This window comes from Canis lupus, chromosome 11 (assembly GCF_011100685.1).
Source record: "Canis lupus familiaris isolate Mischka breed German Shepherd chromosome 11, alternate assembly UU_Cfam_GSD_1.0, whole genome shotgun sequence".
NCBI lineage: Eukaryota > Metazoa > Chordata > Mammalia > Carnivora > Canidae > Canis > Canis lupus.
The window spans coordinates 35,862,197-35,875,965 of NC_049232.1; the positions used below are offsets into that span (position 1 = coordinate 35,862,197).

A 13,769-nucleotide genomic window follows, 5' to 3' on the forward strand; every position below is an offset into this window, starting at 1 on the left:
CCCTCTGCCTATGTCTCTGCCTCTCATGAATAAATAAAATCTTAAAAAGTAAAAAAAAAAAATAAGTAAATAAAATTATTTATTCATTGGAGAGAGAATGTGTGAGAGAGGGAGCACCCATAAGCAGTGGGAAGGGGGGAGAGGGAGAGGGAGAAGCAGACTCTGCTGAGCAGGGAGTCTCATGTGGGGCTCTATCCTAGTACCCTGGGATCATGGCCTGAGCCAAAGGCAGATGCGTAACTGGCTAAGTCATCCAGAGCCACCGAGGCACCCTGCCCTCATGAAATTTACAATCAAATGGAGGAGATAAATAAACAAAAATACAAGCAGGCAAATGAATAAATTTCAAATCAAATCAGGTGGTAGGAAGAGAACATATGAAAAGGAAAGTGGGTTTGAGACTAATTAGGCAAGGTAATCAGGGCTGACTTTTTTATAGAGATGAGATCTAAACAGTCCTTCAAAGGAAGAGTTGCAGGCCAGATGAATAGCATGTGCAAAGAGCTTGATGTATTCTTTTCTTTAATTATTTTAAAAAGTCTTTATTTATTTATTTGAGAGAGAACAAGAGAGAATACAAGCTGGGAGGGGGGGGCAAAGAAGGGGGGAATCAGACTCCTCGCTGAGTAGGAAGCCCCATGTGGGGGGCTGGATCCCAGGACCCTGGGATCATAACCTGAGCCAACAGCAGCCACTTAATCAACTGAGCCACCTAGGCATCCTGAATGTATTCCTAGGTGTATTCTTGAAACTGAAATAAAACCTGTTTGGCTGGAGTGTACAGGGATGGGTGGGGAACAGGCATTAGTGTATGTTGAAATCTAGATCACCCAGGGCCTGTAGGTCACAGTAAAAGGTTCCAACTTTACTCTCTCTTTTTTATGTATACCCACATATTAACTGTCATTAGCTCTTGGTAGTGGGGTTAGAGTTGTTTTTTATATTTTTCTTTCTTTTTTAACCTGTATTTTTGAAGTTTTAGGAGCAAGCATATATTACTTATGTAAAAGCAAATACAGATCCTTTTTCTCTTAAAAGTAGATGTAATATTATATGATTCCATGTATGTGAAATGTCAATAAATAGCAAATTTACAGAAATAAGGATCAGATCGCTTGTGATGATGGTTGCCCAACTCTCTACATTTACAAACAGAGAAACCAATTTAATTGTACACCTACAATGGGTAAATTTTATGGCATGTAAAATATATCTCAATAAGTTTGCTTTGAAAAACGGAGGTAAGTGCAAACCTGGTATGATTTCTCAAACCAGAGACATAATAAACTACTTGTAGAAGGTGAAGAAAGGTTTGGCTGTTCTGGAGCCTGTATAGGACATTAAAACTTTGCCCAAATCTGCACCCTTTTGCAGGACGACCTGAATCTGCTCCTTCAAAGTGCTCTGGCAGCTGGCTTCTGACACTTGCTCTTCACTGAATAGGAGTTATGATAAGAAGTGGGATGGGGTATGGGCAGAGTATACGAATAACACACCATTAATTATAAGACAAAATTAATCATAACAGAAATAGAAGTAAAGGCTTCAGTTGTGGCAATCTTTTGACTTTCTAGGACAGTTCTTTAGGGTTAAAATATTTTGGGCTGCCTACAATATTTTGAACAGCTTCTTCAAATGTTGATAACTCTCCACAGTAGGAATCTAATCTCAAATTAGAATCCCCCTACTTTATGTTTCACAGCCTCTCTTGTTCCTCCACTTGTGATCTTCATTCCACTGATCATAAGCATTTGTATTAACCTTTGATTCAGAGGAAACAGGTAGGATGGGAAGCAGCCATATTGCTGGTGGAAGTGCCTGCAGAGGCAGTGTGGTTCTGAGATTGGTGGTGGTGGCAACTTTCTTACAAGGTCAATTCTGTGTTATGATTTCAGAAGGATTTTTTCCCTTCAAAGCTTGGGAGCTTTTCTGCTTATTTATTGCTGTGTAACAAACAACTTCAAAACTTAGGGGCTTCAAAGAACAACTATGTTACTATTTCTCATAATTCTGTGGGTGGAAAATGTGTACATGGCACAGAAGGAATACTTCATAATCCCTCTAGGTGGTGCCTGCAGGGTCTGAGCCATCCAAGATGGCTTCTTCACTTACACATCTTGTGCCTTGGTTAGAGTAACTCAAATAGCTGGAGACTGACTGGAAGAGCTCAATATCGGTCATATGTCTGTGCTCTTGGTTCTCATAATTGGCTGGGTTCCTTCCCAGGGCTTCCCTAGTCAGTCCTGAGCCTCTTCTCTACCACATCGTTTCTGTGACTGGTTTCTCCCCTGTGGTAACTGGACTTCTTATAGGTGGAGAGTTTCTTCAGAGTGCAAGAGCTAATGGTGCCAGGTCTTCCTAAAGCTTAGGATCAGAATCACTTCACTGATTTATTAGTTAAAACAAGTACCAGAGCCACTGCAGTTTTAGATAAGGCATCCATAAGGATTTGATAACCAAGAGGCACAGTTCATTACAGGCCACCAGAGGACTGTCTCTTATATGCAGCATAAAGCCTTTTCCTTCAGCCCTTCTGATTACTCAGTAAACTCTTGCATTAAATATAATAAATACCTTTCTGCTTGAACTGCTTGAAATATTTAGCTTAAGACTCTATTGACTGCAGTTCTCAATGCAAATATTTTCTCTATGATTAAAAAAAAAAAAAAACTAAGGTCCTAATAATTGTAGCAACATTATTTCTCTTCTTCTTACCCCTCTTTGATTATCAAATTCCCACATGTTCCCCTAAAACTTCCCACAGTCATTTCTTGGAGGCCCTGGAGCTATTTCAAGTCAAAACTCTCCCTCCCCAAAAGATATTAAGCACAGAAGTTTTAAGGTAAGTTTTATCAATCTTTCAAAGAAATGATTATTCTTTTAGTATTTAAATATGAATACAAAAGTTCCCTAATTTATCTTTACAACTCTAGTATAATGCCAATCCTAAAACATATAAAAAAATAGCATGAAAAAGAAAAGTATGGCCCAATCTCATTTATGAATACATTTAAACTCTTAAAAAAAATGGCAACTCAAATCCATAGTTATTACAAATATCATAAATGCAAACATAAATTTGAATGTGATGATCAAATAGTCTCAGAATTACAAAGATGACTCTGACTCATTATTAGAAAATATTAATGTAACTTATCATACTAATAAGGTAAAGTAGAAAGATGATTATGTGCTAGGACATTAGAATTGACATTTCAACTCAAATACTGAATGATGATTGGTCAGTTTCAAAGTGAGACATGAGATACATGTAAATGCAGAAAACAATTCACAGTTTCCAGAAGAAAGGGAGTGGGGGCTTGGGCAAAATGGGTGAAGGCAGTGGGAGATGCAGGCTTCCGGTTCTGGAATGAATAAAAGCAATGGTAGAAGGGTGCCTAAGTGGCTCAACTGGTTAAGCATCGGACTCTTGATTTTGGTTCAGGTCAGGATCTCATAAGTTGTGGGAGGAGTCCCAGGTCAAGTTCTGTGCTGGGAGGGAAGTCCTCTTGCAGATTGTCTCCCTCTGCCTCTCCTCCCTACTCACACGCACATTCTCTTTCTCTCTTTTTGTCTCAAATAAATAAATACATCTTTTTTAAAAATAAAAGGAACAGCATGAGGAAGATGGTCATTGATATTGTAATAGCATTGTATGGTGACAGATGGTAGCTATACTTGTGGTGAGCATAGCATAGTATAGAAACTTGTTGAATTGTTATGCCGTATTCCTGAAACTGATGTAATATTGTGTGTCAATTTAAAAAAATACAAGAAATGGGGGATCCCTGGGTGGCTCAGCGGTTTAGCGCCTGCCTTTGGTCCAGGGCGCGATCCTGGAGTCCCGGGATCGAGTCCCACATCAGGCTCCCGGCATGGAGCCTGCTTCTCCCTCCTCCTATGTCTCTGCCACTCTCTCTGTCTCTCTGTCTCTCTCTCTCTCATGAATAAATAAATAAATCTTAAAAAAAAATAAAAATAATAAAAAATAAAAAATACAAGAAATTAAACAAAATAAATATAACTTTCACATGAGAGGGAAGCTTTCTTATTGTTTATTACTTGATAAAATTAATTTTATTTATTTTTAAAAATTTTTAAAGATTTTTAAATTTTATTTTTTTTTAAGATTTTACTTGTTTATTTGAGAGAGAACAGACACAAGCAGGGGGAGCGGCAGACGGAAAGGGAGAATTAGGCTTCCTGCTGCCTCGGGGCTCCATCCCAGGACCCAATAACCTGAACCAAAGGTAGACACTTAACGGACTGAGCCACAGAGGTGCCACAAAATATTTTTTTATTTTTAAGTAGTCTCTACACCAAACACAGGGCTTGAACTTACAACCCTGAGATCAAGAGTTGCATGCTCTACCTACTGAGTCAGACTGGCACCCGTTGAAAAAATTAATTTTACTAATTTATTTAATTTATTTTATATGCTTTTAAGGATTTTATTTTTAGGTAATCTCTACACCCAATGCAGGGCTTGAACCTACAATTCTGAGATCAAGAATTCCTTGTCCTACCAACTGAGCCAGCCAGGTGTCACTGATAAAATTAATTTTAAACATTTACAGAAATAATAAGCAACATTGTTAAAAGTCCTTCCCACCAAGGTTGTTTTCCAATGCATATAATGACTGTGCTGTGGACCGATGGCCAATAAAAGATTAGTATATACAAGAGAAAAAAACAAAACAAAAAAGTGAGTCATGAGACAGAATAATATGCATGTTTTAAAAGAATAGTAACACCTTGGACCCTATACCAACTCTAAGAACATTAAAAAGACTCAGATGTGTGGGGATTCAAGGACAATTTTGAAGGGATTTCTTTTTTTTTTTTTTTTTTTTTTTTTTTTTTTTTTTTTTTTATTCATGATAGGCACACAGTGAGAGAGAGAGAGGCAGAGACACAGGCAGAGGGAGAAGCAGGCTCCATGCACCGGGAGCCCGATGTGGGATTCGATCCCGGGTCTCCAGGGTCGCGCCCTGGGTCAAAGGCAGGCGCCAAACCGCTGCGCCACCCAGGGATCCCCTGAAGGGATTTCTTTAGAGAATATTTATGATATATTTTGTGACCCAGATCACCAAACAACAGAGGTAGAAAGTTCCTCCCAACTCTCTAGTCAAGGGCTTTAAGAAGACCTCTTGGAGAACTTGATATACATCTCCTGTTGTGGGGAAACATGGACAGTAGGGCAGACTGGAGTCTTGTTGCTATCTGACCAAGATGACTCATGCAAAGGGCAATATGTTTCCAAGAAAGTGACCATGTGGGGTACCATTGGAAAACCAGAAGTTGATGGAGAGCAGCAGACAGAAATTCTTTCGCCCATGTCATAGGAGTAGTAGGTAGGGGATGCCATCAAAGAGCCTCAGAAAAGTCCACAAAAGTCTTCAACATAGAAGAAGACAACTTTAAATATTTACTGGATGTTTGGACCCAGTAATTCCAATCCTATTTCCCATAGCTAGTTTGACAGAAATGTATGCATATATATATCAAAGACATGTATGAGATGTTCATAGCAGAATTTTTCATATTAGCCCAAATTGAAAGCTTTTTAAATGTCTATCAACAGTGAAATGGATAAATAAATGTGATATATTTATACAATGGAGTATTATCCAGCAATAAATTAAAGAATGGCTTGTTGAATCATTTAATAATACGGATAAATCTCACACATTGAGTGAAAGGAACCAGATATAAAATAGTACATTCCGGGGGACCTAGGTGGCTCAGCAGTTGAGTATCTATCTTCAGAAGTTTAGGGAGTGATCCCTGGGTCCTGGGATGGAGTCCCACGTCAGGCTCCCCACAGGGAGCCTGCTTCTCCCCCTGCATTTGTCTCTGCCTTCTGCCTCTTTTTGTGCCTCTCATGAATAAATAAATAAAATCTTTAAAATAAATAAATAAATAAAATAAAAAATTAGACACAAATTTCCTAGACCCAGAGAGTATGAGATCATCTTATAATAGTAGAAATTAAGTATAAATCGTCTGCTCCCATTTCATCTCTTTCCTCCAAGTAGTAAATGAGAAGAGGAGAAATTCATTATGTTTTCCTCCATAAAAGCAAGCACCCCATCTTAAACCAGGCCCTACCTAAAGATATGTGGGTGGGAAATCTTAACCTTTACATGAAGATTAAAGCATTAATATATATTAATTCATATATTGGACAAAACACTCTAATTACTGAACTGAAAAGAGATTTGCCTCTTATGATGATGTCTGGACTTTCAATTCTCTAAGAGTGATCAGAAAAATTAAACTTGAGTTTAATTCAGGATGGTGGAATAAACCTTGCCTACTGAATACATTTGAAAGGGACCATGAGAGGGGATCCCTGGGTGGCTTAGTGGTTTAGTGCCTGCTTTCAGCCTAGGGCATGATCTTGGAGTCCTGGGATTGAGTCCCATATCAGGCTCCCTGCATGAAGACTGCTTCTCCCTCTGCCTGTGCCTTTGCCTCTCTCTGTGTCTCTCATGAATAAATAAATAAATAAGTTTTTAAAAAATGAATAAATAAAGAAGAAAGGGACCATGAGAAACAACATATAGGTGCATTTTGATTATATCCCACTGGTTTGCTTGTTTAATATGCTACTACAGATCGTTTTGTAGTTCATAAGTGTGATGATTGGATGTTCACGCTGTTGTGTGACATGTGCCTCCCTCAAACATTGTTGTGACATCAGCATGTTACTGTCCAACATGAAAAAAAAATACCACTTACAGTAAGGTGCTCACTACCAATGCAAAGATAGGCTTTTGGCTTAAAAAGAAATAGGAAATTAGTAAGAGAAAGGTAATTTCTTTTTTAAAAGTTTTATTTTTTTATTATTTTTAAAAGATTTTATTTATTTATTCACAAGAGACAGAGAAAGAGAGAGAGGCAGAGAGAGACATAGGCAGAAGGGAGAAGCAGGCTCCATGGGGGGAGCCCAATGTGGGACTCAATCCCAGGACCCTGGGATCACACCCTGAGCCAAAGGCAGACACTCAACCACTGAGCCACCCAGGCGTCCCAAGAAAGGTAATTTCTTAATGTAAAAATAATCAGTCAAAATTATATTAATTAAAAGGGAATAAATGTAAGAATTATTTCACATTAATGTCACAAAGATAAGTCACAAAAATAAGACAAATGTTGTTGCCCATTTTTTTCAGAAATTTCCTGAGAATTCTATCCAATGTAATAAACTAGATAATACAAATGAGTTGTAACTACCATGACTAAAGAGAAAAACTGTCTGGGGTGCCTGACTGGCTTAGTTGGCAGAGTATGTGACTCTTGATTTTGGGGTTGTAAATTCAAGCCCCACATTGGGCACAGAGCTGAGTCAAAAAATTACCATTATATAGAGGTAATATAATTATTACCAAAATATTCCAAGAGAAAGAACTAAATGGATGTTAGCATTAATTCTGAACTATAAGAGGAATATGTTAAAAGTTAATAGTTTTTCTCTATATATTTACATATTCATATGATTATATTATATGATATATGATTTACATTATATATAGATATAATCATATGAATATATTAATCATTTGAATATATAAATAGAATATATTTATAAAATAGGCAAAATTAACCTGCTTGATAGAGGTCAGGATAGTGGTTGAATTTAGATTAACAGTCTTGAGTGAGAGGTGGTACAGTTAGAGAATGTAATAGGAGGGGAATCCCATTTACAACAATGAAAAACCAAGCAAAACAAAAATTAAACCTTTAAAATCCAAGTAATAAACTTAATAGAATTTAAAAGATTCTTAGGGACAAGAACTATTAAGGTTTATTGAAGTACATAAAAGAGAGTCTAGGATAAATGGAGAGATATGACATCTTCCTGGACAGGAAGACTCAATATCATAAAAATGTCAATTAACCCCTAAGTAATCCAAACATTTCATGTAACTCTTTGATAAATGAATTCTAAAGTTCCCCTGAATGGTTTCCCATCTCATTTAGAGAAAAGGTCCTATACAACCTGTCTCCCTCCTATTACCTTTTATTCCTCATATCCTACCTCTCTGTTGTTTACTCTCTTCTTTTTTTCTTTTTTAAGATTTTATTTATTTATTTGAGAGAAAGAGAGAACATGAGTGGAGGAGGAGGTGTAAAGGGAGAGGGAAAAGCAAACTCCCTGCTGAGCAGTGAGCCCAATGCTGGGTTCCATCCCAAGACTCCCCCCCACCCCCACCCCCTCCCCCTGCAATCCCACCGAGATCATGACCTGAGCCCAAGAACTGACTGAGCCACCCAGGTACCCCTGTTTACTCTCTTCTCTAGCCATACTGACTTCCTTGTTACTTCTTCAATATGTCAGGCAAGTTCCTGCTTCACACTCTTTGCAATTGCTATTCCTTCTTTCTGGAATGTTCTTTCCCTAAACAGCTGCATGCTTGCTCTCCTCTCATCACCTATAGGTCTTTGATCAAATGTCATCCATTCAGGGACGCTTTCCTTGATTACCTAATCTAAAATTGGAACAACCACATCTACCTACCACCCACATGTACTTCCCTGGCTTTTTTTTTTTTTTTTTTTCATAGCACCTATGTGTATCTGGCATACAATATATTTTTTTACTTACTTGTTTATTGCCTGTGTCAAGTGTTGATCTCCTCTAACACACACAGATACATGCACACACACACCTGTTGATTAAAAAAAACTAAACTTACTTTTGCTTAAGGGAAAACATCATGACAGAGTCTAAGGAGTGTCTCAAAATGAGGAAATGAGGGAAATGTAAAATGAGACATGGGGCTTGGGTTAGATAACTTTAAGGCAGATCTTGCAAGGGAAAAAACAGAGTTTATGATATAATAGTTTTGAATTAGTGGGCTCAGTGAAATAAGAATCTTAAAGTGAGGTTTTTTTAAATACTTTAAGAGAAGAGAGAGAGAGCACATGAGCATGGGGAAGTGGGTGTAGAGGTTGATGGGTGGGGCAGAGGGAGAGGGAGAAGCATACTCCCCACTGAGCAGAGAGCTCAAAAGGGCTTGATCCCTGGATCAAGAGATCATGACCTGAGCTGAAGGCAGACACTTAACCAACTGAGCCATCCAGGCCCCCCTTAAAGTGAGTCTTGATGGGCTAGCAGTTTTGATAAATAAGCCTTTTAGTCAATTCACATTATATTTCCCCAACCAGCAGCTAATATTTTTCTTCGTGATTATTTAACACAGAGACTTGAGAATTGCATTAGCTTAAATTCTCTGTTTCGCTTTTTATCATTTGCAGGCAATTGGGAAGATCACTTATCACTTGGGGACATCATTAATCTGGATCTACCCTATGTTGGATGTTGTGGTTGACTGTGTTTTCTGATGGTAGTCATTTCAACCTTTAGAGTGTCAACTTTTCTTGTTCTTGGTAGAAGATCATTAGGATGCATAATGATTGCACAGCAGCAGGTAAGAGTCTGGAGTTCTACATTCATACATTGCAACACAAACAAATGGTAATCTAATTTGGGTAAACATGTTCAAACTAAATTAAGAAAATAGATTCCATTTCAACTATGAAGAGCCCACAGAACCAGATATTTGAGTGTTAGACAAGTTATTTCATTTAATGGTATCTTTATTTGTTTTTCAGATCTTTTTAGTGATATAAAGGACCCAGAGAAATCTGCAAATATGTAAGTACAATATTATTTCCCTTATGCAGCATGTAGTCTCCTTTAAGAAAAGAATATTATGTCCAATGACTCTATGTTTTGAGTTATCGTTTACCTAATCTCATGGAATTTTTAGGGGAGAAGTTCCATGGCCTTAGACACATTATTTAGTTTTACTACTTTCTGAACCATGGCATGTAAGATTATTTGTAATTTTTTAGATGTTTTGGAAAGCATAAAATGAAAAGTTTTAGATATAGAAGAAGGCAGTTCCCAAAAAACTCCCTTCAGTTTTTAGTTTTTGAACTCAAATCAGAGAGCAGTTTCCCTCCTTGTTGAATTAAATGATTTAAGTAACATTTTTGTTCTGGGCAGGGTAATACGTAGACTAAAATAAATCCTAGGTGATACCTGGGCCTATCCTGAAAGCAGGCATCAATTAACCTAAGGTAACACTTCTCTACAATCTGCTGATGGCAGTCAGTTTTTGTACTGCAGATTTAATATCAATTGCAAGGGGCCAAGCAATGGTTAAGATTTTATTTATTTATTCATGAGAAACACACAGTGAGAGACAGAGACATAGACAGGAGAAGCAGGCTCCTTGCCGGGAACCTGATGTGGGGCTCAATCCCTGGACCAGGATCACGCCCTGAACCAAAGACAGACATTCAACCCCTGAGCCACCCAGGCGTCCCAAGAGATGTTATTTGTAATAGAGAGATTACTGGGTAGCTTTGAAGTAAATGAGCTTGTGGTACAGTCCACCACTGTGCCTTTAATGTAAGATCTATAAAAGCAGAACAGTCTTTGAATGTACTTCCATCTCTTTTGGGCTCCTCTTCAAGCTATACTTCTATTGGTTGCAAAGGCTAGCTCCTACAAAAGTTTCCTACAGTGAGTTTGTCAAAATGCAGTTTGAGGGTCACCTGGGTGGCTCAGTCAGTTTAGCATCTGCCTTTGGCTCAGGTTATGATCCCAGAATCCTGGGATAGAGTCCCACATCATCAGGCTCCCTGCTCAGCGGGGAATCTGCTTCTTCCTCTCCCTCTGCCTGCCACTCCCTCTATTTATGCTTGTGCACGCTCTCTCTCTCTCTGTATCAGATAAATAAAATCTTTTTTGAAAAATGCAAATTTTGAGAACACAAGTTCTTCACAGGCGGCCTTCACTTCAGATACCAGCCACAGGATTGGCATTCTCCAGGGTTGACTCTCATTTCTGACCAGTTGACCACAAATTGAGGAAGTCCCACAACCAACTCCAGGTTTGATAATCTACTAATTATCTGTGACAGATTCACAGAACTCATGAATAGTGCTCATTAATATTTGTGATTGCAGTTATAGCAAAAGGCTATAAATTAGAACCACCCAAAAGAAGAGGTGCATTGGGTGAAATCTAGGAGGGTTTCAAATATGAAGCTTCCATCATTCTCAGGGATATGTTACTCTCCTAGCATTAAAGTGTGAAAATAGGGATCCCTGGGTGGAGCAGCAGTTTGGCGCCTGCCTTTGGCCCGGGGCGCGATCCTGGAGACCCTGGGATCGAATCCCGCGTCGGGCTCCCTGCATGGAACCTGCTTCTCCCTCTGCCTGTGTCTCTGCCTCTCTGTCTCTCTCTGTGTGACTATCATGAATAAATAAATAAAATATTTTTAAAAAAAAGTGTGAAAATACTCAGAATATTGCTAAACAGGAACTTCATCTGAGCTTCAGTGTCCAGAGTTTCTATTGAAGTTTTATTAGATAGGCATGGCTGATTGAATCATTGCCTGTGTGGTTGTGGTTGAGCTCAATCTCCAGGCTTCCTTTCTTTCCCAGAGGTCAAGATGATATCACATGACTCAAACCCCCAATCCTATAATCACATGGTTGGTCTCTCTGGCATGGCCATCCTCCATCTGAGTCACCTCACTAGCATAAACTATCAGGTGTAGTCTGAGGGGTCCACCCTGAATAAGAAAGATACACAGGAAATTAAGAAGGTTTAGAGATTATCTCCTAGGAATCAAGGCCAAAGGTTAGCCAAATTATGTATTACAGAGTTCCCAAGTATTGTTTCTTTGGAGGGAATGTGATAAGGGATTTCTGGCTGTTTGACCTGTTGTGCTACCCCCCAAAAAATCACTTAGTGATGAATTCAATTACCCGGAAATTAACTGAATTATTTCAAGGAACTAATATAAAAGGAAAATGAGTGGCAACTAATATAAAAGGAAAATGAGTGGCACCCAAAGGAAAGCAAATATAAATTCAGGAATTGGTTTGATTTTGTGTTTTAGCCAAATCACAAGGAAAATAGAGTCAAGCATTGGACTTTTACCAAGGAGTGACTAGTAATGCAAGCAGCATTATTGAGCATAGGGATCTCATAAATATCATAGTTAACAGTCCAAAAACCTTAAAGCAACCAAGAGGGGGCAGCCCAGGTGGCTCAGCAGTTTAGTGCTGCCTTCAGCCCAGGGCCTGATCCTGGAGACCCAGGATCGAGTCCCACATCGGGCTCCCTGCATGGAGCCTGCTTCTCCCTCTGCCTGTGTCTCTGCCTCTCTTTCTGTGTGTCTCTCATGAATAAATAGATAGAATCTTAAAAAAAAAATTTAAATTAAAAAAAAAAAGCAACCAAGAGGAAATAAAGTGGCTTGGCAAATGAAGAACAAAAGAATGCTGATTAAAGCATGGCAGTCCGTACCTCCAGTCATCCAGATTTAATTTCATGAGCCTTGGCTGGAAGCTATCTACTTCATGCAGTCATCTTATTGATCTGAAAGTCTTGGGTTGCAGCTATATCTTCCTGATGTTATAGGTTCTGGTTAGTACAGTTTCCCAGTAATTTAACAATGACTTAAATTTCTTTGCTTGAGAGAGATGGTTCTAAGAATCAACACTGGAGATTTTTGCTATAGTGATGTTTACAGTAACTGATAAGGTCCTTTTCATCAAGGCTCAAAGGCAATGAAGTCTCTTTATTGATAAAGTAATGTGGGAATAGAAGGGAGTAGAATTCTTTCTTGAGGTGTAACAAAATTAATATAGAAGGATGTAATTAATGATAATCCATTGAATGGAAACATATTATGAACAGGAAGGAGACTCCAAGGTTTTTTTAAATTTGTACCACAAAGTGTGTTATGATGGTCCCTGATTGACAAAGGCATTGGAAGTTAATAGCCTAGAAATAAAATCTGTTTGGAGACAGTTATTGTACCAGTCTTTGGACATGAACAAAAGTATATTCCTACGATATGTTAATCAGGGACCAGTCAGGAGACCAAAACACATAAGCTTTTTTGAATAAGGAAAATTAATATCAAGAATTATTAACTAGTAGGAGGTAGAGATAAAAGAAGACTCTGAGGAACGCCTGGGTGGTTCAGCGGTTGAGTGCCTGCCTTTGGCTCAGGGTGTGATCCTGGAGTCCCTGGATCGAGTCCCACACATCGGGCTCCCTGCATGGAGCCTGCTTCTCCCTCTGCCTGTGTCTCTGCCTCTCTCTCTCTCTCTCTCTCTCTCTGTGTCTCTCATGAATAAATAAATAAAATCTTTAAAATAAAAACAAAAGAAGAAGAAGAAAACTCTGAGAGATCCAGAATAGCAAGTACAAAAGATGCAGCTACTACCTCTAGGCTGAAGAAAAAAGGAGCAATACAGGAATTAATGACTAGGAAAGGATCCTCTTCCCACCTATCTACCACTCCCCAAAGGCTGAGATTTAGACCTCTTCAAAGAGGACATGACTACTGCCTACACACCACACAGCCTGCCAGCGGTGAAGAAACTTGCCAGAGAGGTCTATAGAAGTGGTTCACCATTGCTGGAGAGTATGGGCAGGCTGAGTCAATCTGTAGAAGTATCTAGCTTTTGCCAGAGGATGTTGGTGGGCTATCAAAGGAGCCCCAAGAAGAGAGAGCACAAGCTGAAAGTACAATTGGAGCTCCTCTCTTGGTTTCTTGTGTTAAAGGGGGACGCCTGGGTGGCTAAGTGGTTGAGCTTCTGCCTTCAGCTCAGGGCATGATCCCGGGGGTCCAGGGATTAAGTCCTGCGGGCATGATCCCGGGGGTCCAGGGATTAAGTCCTGCATCGGGCTCCCTGTGAGGAGCCTGCTTCTCCCTCTGCAAATGTCT

The 13,769-nt window shown here is 39.0% G+C and overlaps 1 non-coding gene across 1 annotated transcript; it reads left to right on the plus strand.

Moving 5' to 3' along the window:
- Positions 1-6,620: 6,620 nt before the first annotated feature.
- Positions 6,621-6,723, plus strand: LOC119868789. The gene has a single exon (XR_005367313.1). It is a non-coding gene; the product is annotated as a small nucleolar RNA U13 (small nucleolar RNA).
- The last annotated feature ends 7,046 nt before the right edge of the window (positions 6,724-13,769 follow it).